Here is a 17,891-nt window from a genome sequence, read left to right on the forward strand (position 1 = left end):
TATGCAACAGAACAGAAAACCCTCAGGACAAAACTTCTTTCTCTCCATAAGCATATTTTTAATTATAATTTTCATAAAAATCATTATGATTCTCCATTTCACTGTTTACCCAAAACCTCCCTGCCTATTCCTTTCACCTATTTTCTCTTCCATAGCAGCATGCATCCTTCTTACTGTTCAATCAGGTCAAATTAGATTGGCAATAGGTGGCTTCATTGCTTTTTTGAGTTCCTCAAATAAATGTAGCACAGATTAGCATTGTTAATACTTGAAATATTATCTTACTGATATTTACCATGTTACTGTAGAAATATGTAAGAAATTTTAGTCGCAGGAATTATTTCAAGTTATGTCGTGTGTAGGCTAGAACTTAGTTTGATGATGACAGGAAGATTTGTTGAAGTACTCATAGATTCTTGATCTTTACATAAAATCAGGAGCAAAGAGTTGAAAAGGTGCTGAATAGAGAAAGTTGAACTTTCAAACATAAACTGTAAAAGGTTCACATGCAGACATTCAGAGTTCATATGCTTTTTACTTTTTTTGAGAATCATAATTGTAATTTATTTCTTAGCCAGTAAGCTTCTATATGAACTTGATTTTTTCTCAGAAAGAGCTTTGGAAAATTCAATAAAGTTATGTTTATACTTCACCAGCATCTCTAATTAATTGTCTATTAAACCTAAATCTTGTTTGTTTGGCCTGTTTCTTGAATTTTACAATGTATGACAGAAATGCAGATGCTACAGATTTCTAACAGAAACTATCTTCAGTCTTTTTTTTTTTTAAAACAGAGTAAAGGCTTTACCCATAAGCAAAAATTCAGTGGTCATAACAGATCCAAGTTGATGAATCCCATTTTCCCTCGTATCATGTTTATGTGAAAAGAACAAATCCCATTCTTTAGGGAGCAGTGTTTCTTAGTATGTTGCATGGATTAGGGATTGCCCATTATCTTGCTTCTGCCTTTGTCACAGGCATTTCAGAACAATGTTTATTGCAATTTATTGCAAAAAAAAAAAAAAACCCACTATTTATTGCAGTGTCAGCCCAACCCAGGATCAGTGATAACATTTCAGGATGTTGTATTAGGAGATCCTCACAAGGCTTACATTTAGAAATTGAAATCTATTTCAAAATATTTTCAAATTATATAGTTTGTGTACTTAGACTGCATACAATTAACACTTTTGCACAGTCTTGAACAAATGAACTTATTCTTAAGGAATTAAAATGTATTTCACATTTGTGGTAGTATATTTGTTATAGTTAATGTAGCAACTCAACATTTTTATACTGCTCTCCAAGCGCAGCACAATTCTCTTATTGGGTGACAGGCAACCAATGCAGAAGTTCTCTAATGATTTTTTCATGCAAATTAATTAGTTAACAGTTACCATTTGGTGTTTTAAAAAGTTGTTTTTTAAAAATCAAAATAGCATGCTTCACTTGGCTCCATAATAATCTATACTATATGTTAGTAAATCCTGAGGAAATCAGATTGACCGATTCAACTGCCACATCAAAACTTCCTTATTCACCCAGTCCTGTACCTGAAGTGGAAGCCTAGTGCCTAGAAGGAGAAACAAAATTTCTACATAGCCAGCGTAACAAGATACAAACTGAAAAGGGGGGGAGGAGAAACGCAAGTAAAAAGAGTTCCAACAACTTTCTTTAGATGCCACAATTTTTTTTTAGATTGCTTAATTTTAATGGGCTTGACTGGTTATAGTCAGGTTTACTGAAGAGTGATAGGGATGTTTCAAGTAAGAAACATTAGTTTAACTTGATGTTATTTGCTCCATGAGTGTGAATGAAGTGGACACATAGTATTCATCGTCAGTCCTGGCTACATATTACAATTACCTGGGAGCTTTGTGGAAAATTCTGATGCATAGGGAATAGGGGGGTAGTGTGGTTGGCACAGGGTGTTGCTGCCTGTGTAGGGTGAGAAGGGTACGGTGCAGGTGGTGTGGGGGCGAGGAGAGCAGGGTGGTGGACCCCCAGCAGGATGACAAGGGCATCTGCGTGGTTGGTAGGGGCACAGCTCCAGCAACGGAGAAGTGATCACACACACAGCAACTGCTCAATTAAGCAAATGTATGGAGGACAATGGAGCCCAGATTCACCCTGTTGGAGAAGGGGGCCAACATGTGTGAATATATATTTATGCATGTGAATATATGTATGAATATGTATGTACTTTTGTATAGATATGTGTGTGAAAAGATTTACAAGAATAAAGTGTGAGAAGAATAAAAAGAAATAAAAATAATATCATAAAAATTGAAGATTAAAAGACATGATCAGAAGTTGATCTTCTGTAGAAAGATATAATTGGATGGAATACATGAAATTGAAGTGCTTAAGAAAATAAAGGAAAAATTATTTGAAATTGAGCAAGTAGATTACAACTTCCTGAGTTATTTAAAATAATAAGGCTAGGGCAGGCCAGGGTGGCTCAGCAGGAACAGTTCTCGTCTGCCACGCCGGAGACCTGGGCTTGATTCCCGGTGTCTGCCTGTGCAAAAACAAACAAACAGATAAACAAAAAATTAGGCTAGATAAATCAACATAATGAATAAATAGTTAAATAAATGAGAAGTAACTACCAAAGCATCATTTTCATATCTAATTCCTCCATACATGTCCATCTGTTATAAGTGGATTATAGCCAATTTACAATAAGAGGGCTATTACTTTACAGTATATTTTTCCACTTGTTATAAATAACATACTGGTATTGTGCACTGCAATTTGTGGTACTTAATTATACTAATCAATTTCTTTAAGCCTATCTTCAATGTCCCTAGTGAATACCCACTAAACCATTAACCGCTGTTACTTTACCATAAATAATTAACCAACCCATAATTACTGTTAATACAATACCCTCCTGTCAGAATCCAGCCTTAATTCCAAAGTTCAAGTTTACCTTTAAAAAAAAAAAAAAACCCAAACCAAAACAACCAGATAAAAAACCTTCTTATTATACATATTAAGTCTTCTGTAGGTCAGGCTGCAAGTAGGAAACTGATGAAGCTGAAGATGAATTCCCCAGAAGAAGACGGATGGCTGAAATAGTGAAAGAAATTCTGTTTTCTGATTACTGAAATCATCAGTTCTCCTTTAAGGCCTGCAACTGATTGGATGAGTCTTTACTTGTTGCTGAAGGAGATCACCTTTGTTGATTGTAGATGCAATCAGCCAGAGATACAATCAACTGACTGATGATTAAATTCATGAAATATCCTCACAGTAAAAATCAGGCCAATGTTTGCTCAAACAAATGGACACCATAGACTAGCCAGTTTGACGCATGAACTTACCTCAAAATCCTTAGAAAACAGCAGCATTCTACATACATCGTTCTTTGTGACTTTTTAAAATACGAAATATGTGCACACATTATTTAAAACAACTATGTACTTTAAAGAATAATTATAATATCTGGTGCATATGCACTTATCAATAAGTAAAGACAATCTCATCCTTGGTTACAGTTACATAGTACTCCATTGCGTAGAACACCACAATTTATTTTACCAAGCCCTTAGTGATTAGACATATGTTTCTAATCTTGGTAATTATAAGAAATGCTGCAATTAATATTACCAAGGCAGAATTTCTAGGTGAAATGATTTGTACCTTTCTAGTTTGAAGAGAATTTTTCAATTTGTTCTGCATAAGGCGTTTACTTTATAAATGTTAGCGTTTAGTATTATTCAATTTTCCTAATAACACCATGAGGTGGTCCCCATGTTACAGAGGAGGAAACTGGAGTTTAATTTAGTCATTTGACTGAGGAACTAACAGAAGATGGGGATTTAAAGCCATGCCCTTCTGACTTCTAAACCTGTGTTTTTTCCACAGATCCAAAGCCCTGGCTTTCCCCAAAAGTCCTCAGTTTAGGAATCTGCTTCTAATTTAGGGCTGATAGGATCCAAACACCATACAATCTTCCAAATTTGTAAGTGAAAACCCTGGTCTCCAAGCTGGTCCCCTGGGGTGAGGGGTGTCTCTAGGTTAAAAAAAAAAAGTACATTCACTTATATTCCCATCATAATGTACCATAATTCTTTATAGCTTCTTCTTTGCAAAAAGTGTGGAGTCAATCCCTGCACATTTTGCCTGTTCATGCCTTGTTCAAATCTGCATACTTGTACATTTGCAAAGCCATGACATCTTCAATTTTCAAGGCAATTCTTTCAGCTCTGAAGCAGAATTTGAAATTAAGCAAATTAGGCATCTTTACCTGAAACAAGACAATGAGATCTGGACACAACTTTGGTCTCTCCAGTTCCTACCCATCCATCCCAGTCTTTTGCCCTCACATTCAGATCCAGGATCTGGGGTGCCCAGACTGAATTCTCCTGTTTAAATGTTACTGCAGTTCTCAGGTCTGAGGTTAAGCCTGAGCTCCCCATCCCTACTTTCTGTCTGGATACCCTGTCCTGTGTCCCAGCTCTCCTAGTCAATAGCTTTTATGGGTCATTTTATGGGTGAGAAGAGAACGTTTAAGATTATAATCTTAACAATGAACATTGAAGAGGATTACGTAACTTCACAGATCACTAGATTGTTTCATAGTTCAAAGATTTTAATTAGAAAGCTGAAGGTTTAAATTAGCTAAGTATTATTTTGAGGAGCTTGGGTAAAACACAGATTGACAGAGAGAACATTTCATTTGAAATTTGGTCCTAAGACTTTGTGTGCTTTTCAACGAAAGCTGTTGATCCTGGCTGCAAAAAATTTCAAGTCCTAAAGGAGAATTAATAATACTTTTTGACAAAAACTAAGTGCACATACTCTGATAAAAAGACAATTATATTTTATTTCAGATTGTGTTTCTTGACAGTACTACTGTTCTTGCTTCATAAAAAAAAATGGAGCCTTTTGCATTGAATAATAGTGAATTTCCATTAGCACAAGTGACATTGAAATAGTCATTCACATATATTTATAAACTAAAACTCATTTTTAAATGTTTGGAAAGGAAGTAGTTTTTACATTCGAGAGAGCATGGTAGCTCTAAAATTTGTTCAGATGGCATGACACCAGTGTTTTTTTGTTAATGACATTAAATAGCGCTATAATGAAATTTAGTAGCTAATGATATTATGGGTCTAAAGAGATATTACTATGGTTGATTATATTTTAAATTATAGACACTGAGCTTTGGAGAAAACTTTATTAGAAAAATTTAACTGAGAAAACTTTACCACTACATACACACACACACACTCATTATGTATATGTATGTGTGTGTATGTGTGTATGTATTTCTTGCTGAGATACTTAGAGCCAGCTTCAAGAACATTGCTATTTCAAGAGTGAAGAATTTCAGAACCATCAGGATAGGCCATTGATTACCAATTAGACAAAGATAGCAATATTCATCAGAGAGAGTGAGGTAAAAAGAGTTTCACATTATTGGTTGTTCTAAAAAGCTTTTATTAGAAAGCAGGTTAACAATTAGTTCTGTAAAATTGAGGGTACAGCTTGAAATCCATGGATTTGCTCTTTCTACCATTCTGACAAATATTTATTCGTGTATTTTTATTATTGACAACAAAATATCATGTTGGTCAATGCTTTTCTTGAGTGTTTGGAAATAAAACACAACATTGGTTGATTTCCTTAGGTACCATGATACCCTCATAAACCCTCATGGGCTTACAAGCAGACAGTTGCCATCCTAAAGGTCTTTGAAACAAAATCTCAATATCATGAAAAAGAACAGAAAAATATAGATTTGGAAAATTAACTTCTTCTGTTAATACTCTAATATTAAAAGAAGTGTATGTTCTAAAAAGCCTGTTGAAGGCTCCATATGGATCACCATGCTGCATGAATTAAAATATCACCTTGAATGTGCAAGAACAGAAATTTAGAGTTATAATTAAAATGAAAACAAAATTAGTTAATTAATTTACTGATTTACAATATCATTGTTTTTCTGGATGGTGATTGTTAAAAATATTATTAATTTCTTTTAGGTAACTGATCTAAGCCACTCTCATTTCTTCCTGGGTAATAGCAAGAGCCTCCTTGCTGCTTTCCTCCTTCTCTCCTGTGTCCTTTCAGGCTTTCTTCATGCAATAGCCAGACCCAGACCATGTTATTCTTTTCCTAAAAGCCTCTGATCTTTGCCATCTAATTCGGAGTGAAAGTCAAAGTCTCTACAAGGCCCTATAAGACCCTCCCGCTTACCTCTTTGTCTCCTTTTCCTGAGTTACCAGCCTCTTTGAAGGTCTTCAAGCATGGCAGGCATGTTCCTTCCTCAGTGTCTTTGCACCTGCTTTACCCTACCTTCTCCAGAATTTTCCAAGTTCATGCTTCACCTCCTTCAGATCAATGAGGCCTTCCCAGGACTCCCATCTAAAACCGAATCCCACTTTATTTTTCCTCTTTGCTATGAGCACTTTCCAATGTGCTATGCATTTAATCTGCTCTTCTTGTTTATTGTCTGTCTGCCCTACACGAATGTTTGCTTGGTATTGTTTGTTTTGTTCTTTATTGTATTCTTAGTCCTTAGAAGGGGAGCTTGGTACAAAGAAGACACTTAATACAAAGGTCCTGCATTCATATGTGAATGAACATGATGTACCACTGCCTTTACACAGGTGTCAATGCCCCAGAGGCCACCAGGAACACACCTGTTGTTAAATGAATTGTGTTAATTATTCATTGCAGTGAGAAAGAGAGCACAGACCCTGAGAAATGCTGGGGTGTCTCAGTAAGAGGATATTTGGGTTTGGGTTTGGAATGTGCAATTTGGGGGAAGGTCTAAGAAAGCAAACGTTTGCTCTAGATTGGATGCTTTTAGAAAGCAGGGGCATTCCTATGATTGGGTGAAGAATCTACGTTCCCTCATTTAGCAAGAGAGAGGGATTTTGTGGGTTACATGATGACCTTGTTTTTTTCTGTGCTTAGACAGAATTATGGTATGGTCCTACCTTGTATCATTTTTATCATGACCCAGAATAACCTTGTCTGTGGTCCACGTCCTGTAAGGTGTTTTATCTCCAACAGGAGAACAATGGGACCTAGCTCTAGTGCCTGGCCAGCTTCTGAGTGTCAAGGGCCACTTTTTTGTTTCTGTTTTTGCTTTTATTTTTACTTTCCCACTAGCAAAAACTTTTGTGAGGAAGGAGTGAGAGGGAGACTAGGAATAATCAGGGGATAGAGCTTTCTTTGCAGACTCTTGTATATGTACCTGGCAGGCCTACCTTCCCCCTAAGCATCTCCTTTACAATCAGGATGAGGGAACTATAACGAAGTGAGGACCTAAGGCCTGCTTAAGACAAGTCAATCCCCACTTTCTGTTGCTTTTGTGCTGTTTCCCTGTCAGTGGGGCAAGAAAATGAGAATTGGTGAAGACGAGGTCAATGCAGCAGTGGCCAAGCCTTCCTCCCTGAGGCTCTTCCTTCCACCAGGGAAGGGGGCTGAGGGGAAAGCGCCTTCCCTTCCGCCTCTGGATTTCAAAAATGTGTCATTTTGCTGAGAATCTTTTTGCCCAGAGGCTTTCAACATGTCTTCACACAAGTTTCCCTATTGAAGCAAGGAACTGGTCCTTCATATATGTTCCCAAAAGAAACCTTAGTCTTGAGGAAAGAGAACTAGGGAATAAAATTTGGGACACGTGTACATTAAACTCCTTACTCATCCCCACCCCCAATATCTTGCGACCCTTCCCAAAGCTTACCACTTGGAGATTTGTTTAAAGGATCAACCATTCCTGGGGAAATTATGAGAAGGAGAAGGGATGGAGGAAGGGAAAGATTGCTTCTGGTAACCCATGGTTAAGTGTGGATAATTGCATGGGTTGCTGTGCTACAACAACATGGTGTAGGTGGGGCTAGAAATTGGGTCCAGAGGGAATTCTTGAGCAAAGGGCACTGTTGGAAGTGTAGGCCTGGGAGGTTTCTGGTGATGAAAGAGAGGAGAAACAGATGGCCAGAGATTGCATGGAGCGGGGAGCGCAGGGGCTGAAAAAGGTCGCTGCTGTTAGTTGCTATTGTAAATGGACTTTTTTCTTGATTTCAGCATCTGTATGTTCATGACTAATATGTAGAAATACTACTGATTTTTCTGTGTTGATCTCATACCCTGCAACTTCATTTAATTTTTTATTATCTCTGTTTGCTTTATGTTTTTTAAGGATTTTCTACATATAGCATAATGTCAACTGTAAATAGGGAAAGTTTCACTTCTTCTTCTCAAATTCTTATTTCCATTTTCTTGCCTAATTGCTCTGGCTACAGCTTCCAGTATAATGTTGAATAAAAATGGTGATAGTGGGCAGCCTTATATTTTTCCTGATCTTATAAGAAAAGTTTTCAGTCTTTCACCATTGAGTATGATGTGAACTGTCAGTTTTTCATATATACTCTTTATTGTATTGAGGAAGTTTCCTTCTATTCCTAGTTACCTAAGTGTTTTTATCAGGAAGTGATGGTAGATTTTGTCAAATGCCATTTCTGTATTAGTTAATTTTCTTATATGAAACCACCTTTGCCTTCCTGGAATAAATCCCACTTGATCAAGGTATATAATTCTTCTAATGTGCTATTGGATTGGGCCTGCTAATATATTTTTTGGGATTCTTTAATCTATATTCATAATGGATATTGATATATAATTTTATTTTATTGTGGTATCTTTCCTGGATTTCATATGAGGATGATGTTGGGTTCATAGAATGAGTAAGGCATAGTTTCCTCCTCTTGAATACTATGGAAGAGTTTGAGGAGGAGTGGTGCTAATTGGAATGTTTGATAAAATTCACCTGTGAAGCCATCTTTTCTTGAGTTTTTCTTTACTGGTAGGTGTTTCATTATTGATTTAGTATTTTACTTGTTACTGAAGTAAAAGATCTATTTTTTTCTTGAGTCAGTGTAGGTGGCTTGTGTGTTTCTGAGCATTTGTCCATTTCATCCAGGCTACCTAATTTGTTGGGATACAGTTGTTCATAGTATCTTGTTATACTACTTTTTATTTCTGCTGGGTAGTTAGTAATATCCCCCCATTTTATTTCAGATTTTAATTGTGTCATCTATCTGCTTTTCTTTGTCAATGTAGATAAAAGTATGTTAATTTGTAAGAATATTTTCAAAGAACCAACTTCTGGTTTCTTCATTCTCTGTACTGTTTCTTTTTTTCCTCCTCTCTATCATTTATCTCTGGTCTAATCTTTGTTATTTTCTTTTTTATGTATGCTCCTGGTTAAGTTTCCTGTTCTCTTTTAGAAACTTCAGTTATGAGTTTACGTCCCTGTTGATGTTTCTCCCTCTCTTTTTTTTCTTTTAATGTTTTTACTGAGAACTTCACACATATACATTACATACATGGTGTACAATTAATGGCTCACAATATTATCATATAGCTGTGTATTCATCACCATGATCATTTTTTAGAATATTTGCATCACTCCAGGAAAAAAAAAAGAAAAGACTCACACATACCATACACTTTACCTTTCCTTCTCATTGATCACTAATATTTTCATCTACCCAATTTATTTTCCCTTTGTCACCCTATTATTTATTTATTTTCATCCATTTTTTTTAGTCATCTGTCCATACCCTGAATAAAAGGAGCATCAGACACAAGGTTTTCACAATCACACAGTCACATTGTTAATATTATATGTTTATGCATATAATATTATATGCATATATAATGTGCTAGAACACAGCTCAACAGTTTCAGGTATTTCCCTCCACCCACTCCAATACACCATAAACTAAAAAAGGATATCTATGTGATGCATGAGAATAACCTCCAGGGTGATCTCTAGTCTCTGTTTGAAATCTCTCAGCTACTGAAACTTCATTTTGTCTTGTTTCTCTCTTCCCCCTTTTGGTCAGGAAGGCTTTGTCAATCCCTTGATGCACGGTCCTAGGTCATCCCTGGATTTCTGTCCCATATTGCCAGGGAGATTTACACTCCTGGGAGTCATGTCCCAAGAAGGAGGGACAGCAGTGATTTCACCTGCCACATTTGCTTAGAGATAGAGCTCACATCTGAGCAACAAAAGGTTGAGCACATACATTCTTAACATACAAATATTCCATACATGGTATACAATCAATGGCTCACAGTATCATCACATAGCTGTATATTCATCACCATGATCATCTTTCAGAACATTTGCATCACTCCAGAAAAAGAAATAAACAGAAAACAAACAAGCCATACATACTATGCCCCTTACCCTTCCCTCCCATTGACCATTAGCAGTTCCATCTATCCAATAAAAATTTTTTAAATTTTAACATTTGGTCCCCCAAGTATTTATTTATTTTTAATCCATATGTTTTGCTCATCTGTCCATACCATTAGTCAATTTATTTATTTATTTTTAATTCTTTTTATTAATTTTTAAATTAAAAAAATGACAACAAAGAAGCACAAACCTTCTTAACATATGATCATTCTGTTCTACATATATAATCAGTAATTCACAATATCATCACATAGTTGCATTTTCATCATCATGATCATTTCTTAGAACATTTGCATCAATTCAGAAAAAGAAATAAAAAGACAACAGAAAAAAATTCATACATGCCATACCACTTACCCCTCCCCTTCACCGATCACCAGCATTTCAATCTACTAAATTTATTTTAACATTTGTTCACCTTATTATTTATTTATTTTTAATCCATATGTTTTACTTGTCTGTCGATAAGGTAGACAAAAGGAGCATCAGACACAAGGCTCTCACAACCACGCAGTCACACTACGACAGCCATATCATCATACAATTATCTTCAAGAAACATGGCCACCGGGGCACAGCTCCACATTTTCAGACAGGAATGGCTTTTTAAAAGGGGAATTTAATAAGTTGTTAGTTTATAGTTCTAAGGCTGAGAAAATGTCCCAATTAAAACAAGTCTGTAGAAATATCCAATTTAAGGCATCCAGGGAAAGATACCTTGATTCAAGAAGGCTGATGCTGTTCAGCATTTCTCTCTCAGCTGGAAAGGCACATAGCAAACATGGCAGCATTTGCTGGCTTTCTCGTGGCTCTACAAAAGGAACACTCTCCAAAATATTTCCCTTTTAAAGGATTCCAGTAAGCAACTCCACCTTCAATGGGTGTAGACACACCTCCATGAAAATCATCTAACCAAAAGTTACCACCCACAATTGGGTGCATCACATCTCCACGGGAACAATCAAAATGCTTCCACCCAGCAATATTGAGGATTAAAGGACATGGCTTTTCTGGGGTCCATCACAGATTCAAACCAGTACAGTGCTCAACTAAACTCACCATATGAGTTAAATTAAATAACTTGCTATCCAAAATACAAATTTTGCACCAAATAAACATGTCTACTTTGTTCTCAGACAGAAGTTGAAATTTTAAGATATGGACCATATCATAGTTGACCCTTATTCTGATAAACCTTAGTCCATTCAAGATAAGCTTCATTCATATTTCTACTTGAGGTCTGATCACTTTTTCAACTTTTTAAATAGTTCCTGTATCAGGTACTTCTGACTTTCATAGTTTCAGAGCTCTAACTCTGAGTCTCAGGTGTCACATAAATACCCAAAGTTTCTGGGAATGACTGTAATATATGCAAACAGCTTATTATCTCAGAATTTAGAACTAACAGGTACCCCTCCTGAATGTATGTGACTGCTGTCTGAGTTTACAATCTAGGACACTTTACAATAGGCCCCAACCTGATAAACCACGCTCTCGACTTTAGTTCACCGAGTTTTTACATTACAGTTAGTCTATATGAGGAATGATAATATTTGTCTTTTTGTTCTTGACATTTCTTTAAACATACAGTCCTAAAGGTTCATTTACCTAGTTGCACACCTCACAACTTCATTCCTTCTGGCCACTCAGTAGTTCATTGTATGTATACATCATAGTTTCCTTTCCATTTCTCTGTCATTGTACCCTTAGGCCACCTCCATCCATTGTGGATAGGGAACAATGCTGCCTTAAACACCAGTGTGCAGATGTCCATTCCTGTCCCCACACTCCAGGTATGTACTCAGCAATGGGAGTTTCAGGATCGTATGGCAAACCTATCCCTAGCCTCCTGTGGAACCCCCACACTGTGCTCCAAGGGAATGCACCACTCATTTTCCCTATCAACAGTGAGTAGGTCCATCTCTTTCTCTGCATTTTCTCTAGCACTTGTTTCCTTCTTTTCATTTTTAAATTGTTTTATTCACACACCATAAAATCCAACCTAAGTGTGTAGACATACCTGCGCCCCCATATTCTATCTGAAGACATTTTCTTTTCTGTCACAAAGAATCCAAACCCCTTTCCCATGCCCCACACCTGTTGACCTTTAGTTGTAGCATAATGCCTTTGTTACATTCAGTGGAAGCATTTTACGATGTTACTGTTGAATATAGACCCCAGCTTGCAATGATTGTACTTTTTCCCATATACTATCTATTTTCAACACCCTGCAATATTGACATACATTTGTTCTCCTTCATGCAAAGGTTTTTTTTCTTAATTTTTTAAATTGTATAGTATAACATACATACAAAGCAAAGAATTAAAAAAGCAATAGTTTTCAAAGCACTCTTCAACAAGTAGTTACAGGACAGATTCCAGAGTTTGTCATGGGCTACTATACTATCCTCTCATATTTTCCTTTCTAGCTGCTCCAGAATATAGGAGGCTAGAGGGCTTAAATATTTTTATTATCAGAATCGACTTTTTTTCCTTCCTTTTTTGTGAAAAATAACATGTATACAAAGAAGCTATAAACTTCAAAGCACAGCACCACAATTAGTTGCAGAACATATTTCAGAGTTTGACATGGGTTACAATTCCACAATTTTAAGTTTTTACTTCTAGCTGCTCTAAAATACTGGAGACTAAAAGAGATATCAATTTAATTATTCAGCATTCATATTCATTTTTAAAATCCTATCTTCTCTGTATAACTTCATCATAACCTTTGATCTTTCCATCCCACTCTTTAGAGGTGTTTGTGCTATGGTAATTCTGAATTTTTTACATTGGAAGGGTCTGTCAATAATAAGGGGTAGGGAGATGGAACTATACAATGTTCTGGAGAAGCTGGGCTAGCTTTCAGGACTTATCTGGACCAGGGACCCATCTGGAGGTTGTAGGTTTCTGAAAAATTACTCTAGTGCATGGAGCCCTTGTGGAATCTTATATATTGCCCTAGGTATTCTTTAGGATTGGCTGGAATGGTTGTAGTTGGGGTTTGGCAGGTTTTGATAGGTAGCAAGGTCTAACTGAAACTTGCAGAAGAGTAACCTCCAGAGTAGCCTCTCAGCTCTATTTGAACTCTCTTTGTCACTGATACTTGATTAATTACACTTCTGTTCCCCCTTTTTGTCAGGATGGAATTGTTGATCCCATGGTGCCAGGTCTGGATTCATCCCTGGGAGTCCTCTCCCATGTCGTCAGGGAGACTTTCACCCCTGGATGTCATGTTCCACATAGGGCCTGAGGACAATAATTTCACTTGCTGAGTTGAGCTTCGAGAGACTGAGACCACATCTGAGCAATGAAAGAGGTTCTCCAGAAGTAACTTTAGGCATGCCTATAGGTAGTCTAAGCTTCTCCGCTAACTACATAAGCTTCACATGATTGCACGCATGGCCTATTGATTTGTGTGTCCCTTAAGTTTGACACAGTATCAGGGGATTCCCTGGTGGTAAGATTTGATAGCTGCATAATATTCCTCCCACCCCTCAGGGGACTATGCCAATACTTTTTGCTTCTCTGCTTAATATACTCTTGGATGTATCCAGGCATTACAATAACCTATACAGGATTAAAGGACTTCTTTCTTATTCTGTGCTCCCTGTGTTTCATTTGTTCAAATGAACTATACAAATAGGTTTAATTAGATTATGCACTACAGAAAATTTCAGTTCCAGATGAAATAAACCTTTCTTCTATTGGTTTCATGGAGCATGTGTGTTTCTAAACTGCAGACACTGTCTTCCTTACCCCTATGTTCTGAATTACTTTAACCCCAACCTGTCCAGCTTCATTCTTATCTCTAAGTATCAGGTTATGTATATATAAAACAGCCTCTCAAAATCCAGAAATAATAATCAGCACTCTGGACTTAATGTGTCTGCTCTAAAAGCTTACAATCTAGGCCCCTGTTTTCTTATAAGCATTTTCTAAGAGTGACCATAACACTCTTGTTCTTTTGTTTCTATCTTATTTTGTCTCACCAAATGTCCCACATGTTCATTCACATCGTTGTATGCCTCACAACCTTTTTGTAGCAGCACAACCTTTGTTCATAAGTATACACCATTGTTTGCGAATCTACTTCTCAATCAGTGCATCCTTCAGCAACCTGCATTCATCGGGCATCATGTAGAGGGTTCAAAGTCCACAGTCCATCAACATTCTCAATTTTAGATATTTCATTGTTCCCAAGAAAAAGAAAACCAATAAACACACCCTTGCCAAATAGGAAATCTAAACGTCCACTTAACTCTTGTCCCTCCCCCCATTATTTACCTTTGCTGCTGCTATGATAGTGCTGATGGTTTCCTTTTGAACATTGCTTATAGCTTGCAATAGCGGTTCTCCCCCTGTACCCTGGACTTAAACACTCTTTCTACAAGAATCATATCTTTGAAATAATTCTTGTGAGAAACAATTCATATTTCACATTTTGTTGATCCACTCATCTGTTGATGAGCATTTGGTTTGTTTCCATCTTTTGGCAATTGTGAATAATGCTCTTATGAACATTGGTGTGCAAATGTCTGTTTGTGTCATGCTTTCAGCTTTTCTGGGTATATACCAAGTAGTGCTATTGCTGGGTTATAGGGCAACTAGATATTTAGTTTCCTAAGGAAATGGCTTAATGTAAATGGCTAAGGAAATGGCTAATGTAAATGGCTAAGGAAATGGCTAATGTAAATGGCTGTGCCATTATACATTCCCACCAGCAGTGCGTAAGTGTCCCAGTTTCCCCACATCCTCTCCGACATTTATAGTTTCCTGTTTGTTTAATACCAGCTATTCTTATAGGTGTGAGGTGATATCTCATTGTAGTCTTGATCTGCATTTCCCTTATAGCCAATGACAATGAGCATCTCTTCATGTGCTTTTGAGTCATCTGTATTTGCTCTTCAGAAAAATGCTTATTCATATCTTTAGCCCATTTTATAATTGGGTTGCTTGTTCTTTTGTTGTTGAGTTGTATGATTTCTTTGTATATACAGGAAATAAAATCTTTGTTCTATATGTTATTTCCAATTATTTTCTCCTATTGAGTTGGCTGCCTCTTCACCTTTTTGACAAAGTCTTTTGAGGTGCAGAAGCATTTGAATTTGAGGAGTTCCCATTTATATATTTTTTCTTTTGTTGTTTGTGCTATTACTAGATCTCAAAGATGTTTTCCTGCATTTTCTTCTAGAAGCTTTATGGTGCTTGTCTCATATTTAGGTGTTTCATCCACTTTGAGGCAATTTTTGTGTTGGGTGTAGGATAAGGGTCCTTTTTCATTCTATTGGCTACTGATATCCAGTTCTTCCATGCCTAATTATTGAAAAGACTGTTTTGTCCTGTTTCAGAGGATTTGGGGGCCTTGTCAAAAATCAGTTGACCATAGATTTGGCAGTCTATTTCTGCACTCTTGATTAGATTCCATCAGTCAATGTTTTGTTCTTTGTGCCAGTACCAAGCTGTTTTACAATATGTGTGGCTTTACGATAGGTTTTAAAGTTAGGGAATATTAATCCTCCCACTTCACTTTTCTTTTTTCGGATGCTTTGAGCTATTCAGGGGCTCTTTCCCTTCTAGATGAATTTGGTAATTAGGTTTTCTAAATCTTAAAAGTAGATTGTTGGAATTTTGATTGATACTGTGTTGAATCTGTATATCAATTTGGGGAGAATTGACATCTTAACTATATTTAGCCTTCCTATCCATGAACAGGGAATGCATTTTCACCTATTTAGATCTCCTCTGATTTCTTTTAGCAATGTTAATTAGTTTTCTAAATAAAAGTCCTTTATGTCCCTAGTTAAATTCATTCTTAAGTACTTGATTCTTTTAGTTGTTATTTTGAATTAATTTTTTTCCTTAACTGAATCCTCAGCTAGGTCATTGCTTGTGTAGAAATGTTACCAATTTGCACATTGATTTTATATCCTGCTACCTTGCTGAATTTGTTTATTAGCTCAAGTAACTTTGCTGTAGATTTCTCAAGATCTTCCAAGTATAGTATCATATCATCTGCAAATAATGAGAGCTTTATTTCTTCCTTTCCACTTTGGATGCCTTTTATTTCTTTGTCCCGCCTGATTGCTCTAGCTAGAACTTCTAGCACAATGTTGAATAATAGTGGTGACAGCGGGCATGCTTGTCTTGTTCCTGATCTTATGGGGAAAGCTTTCAGTCTCTCTCCTTTGAGTACGATGCTGGCTATTCTTTTTTTCTTATATCCCCTTTATCATATTGAGGTAATTACCTCTGATTCCTCTCTTTTGGAGTGTTTTTATCAGAAAAGGATGCAGAATTTTGTTGAATGTGTTTTCAGCATCAATCATGATGCTCATGTGATTTTTCTCTTTTGATTTGTTAATGTGCTGTATTACATTAATTGATTCTCTTGTGTTAAACCATCCTTGTATTCCTGGTATAAACCCCACTTGATCATGATGTATAGTTCTTTTAATATGTTGTTGGATTCAATCTGCTAATATTTTATTGGGATTTTTTGTATCTATGTTCATTAGGGAGATTGGCCTGTGGTTTTCCTCTCTTATAGCACTTTACCTGGTTTTGGTATTAAAATGATATTAGCTTCATAAAATCAGAGTTCCTTTTTCCTCAATTTTTTGGAAAAGTTTGAGCAGGATTGGTGTTCATTCTTTTTGAAATGTTTGATAAAATTCCCCTGTTATGGGCATCTGGCCCTGGGCTTTTCTTTGTAGGAAGATTTTTGATGACCAATTGAATCTCTTTACCTGTGATTGGTTTGTTGAGCCCTTTTATTTCTTCCTGAGTCAGTGTAGCTTGTTTGTGTGTCCCCAGGAATTTGCCCATTTCATCTAAGTTGTCTAACTTGTTGGCATACAGTTGTTCACAGTATCCTCAAAAGATTTCTTTTATTTTTTCAGGGTCTGCGGTAGTGCACCTCTTCTCATTTCTGATTTTTTAATTTGCATTCTCTTTTTTTTTTCTTTGTCAGTCTTGCTAGTGGCCCATCGATTTTATTGATTTTCTCAAAGAACCAACTTTTGGTTTCATTGATTCTTTCTATTGGTCTTTTATTCTCCCATTTATTTATCTGTGCTCTAATCTTTGTTATTTTTCTTCTTCTATTTGCTTTGGGGTTATTTTGCTGTTCTTTTTCAAGTTCCTCCAGGTGTGCTGTTAAGTGCTTGATATTTGCTCTTTCTTGTTTTTTAATACAGGCATTTAGGGCAATAAATTTCCCTCTCAGCACAACCTTTGCCACATCACATAAGTTCTGATAAGTTGAATTCTCATTTTCATTCATCTCCAGATAGGTACTGATTTCCCTAGTAATTTCTTCTTTGACCCATTGGTTGTTTAAGAGTGTGTTATTTAATCTCCATATATTTGTGAATTTTCTTGATCTCTGGCAGTCATTGAGATGCAGCTTTATTTCATTGTGATCAGAGAAAGTGCTTTGAATAATTTCAATGTTTTTAAATTTATAAAGACCTGTTTTGTGCCCCAGCATATGATCTATCCTGGAGAATGTTCCATGAGCACTAGAGAAGAATGTGTATCCTTCTCCCCTAGTGCTCATGGGGGTGCAATGGTATGTCTGTTGTGTCTAATTCATTTATCAAGTTATTTAACTTCTCTGTTTCTTTGTTGATATTCAGTCTGGCTGTTCTGTCTATAGA

Source organism: Tamandua tetradactyla, chromosome 1 (assembly GCF_023851605.1).
Source record: "Tamandua tetradactyla isolate mTamTet1 chromosome 1, mTamTet1.pri, whole genome shotgun sequence".
NCBI classification, from domain to species: Eukaryota; Metazoa; Chordata; class Mammalia; order Pilosa; family Myrmecophagidae; genus Tamandua; species Tamandua tetradactyla.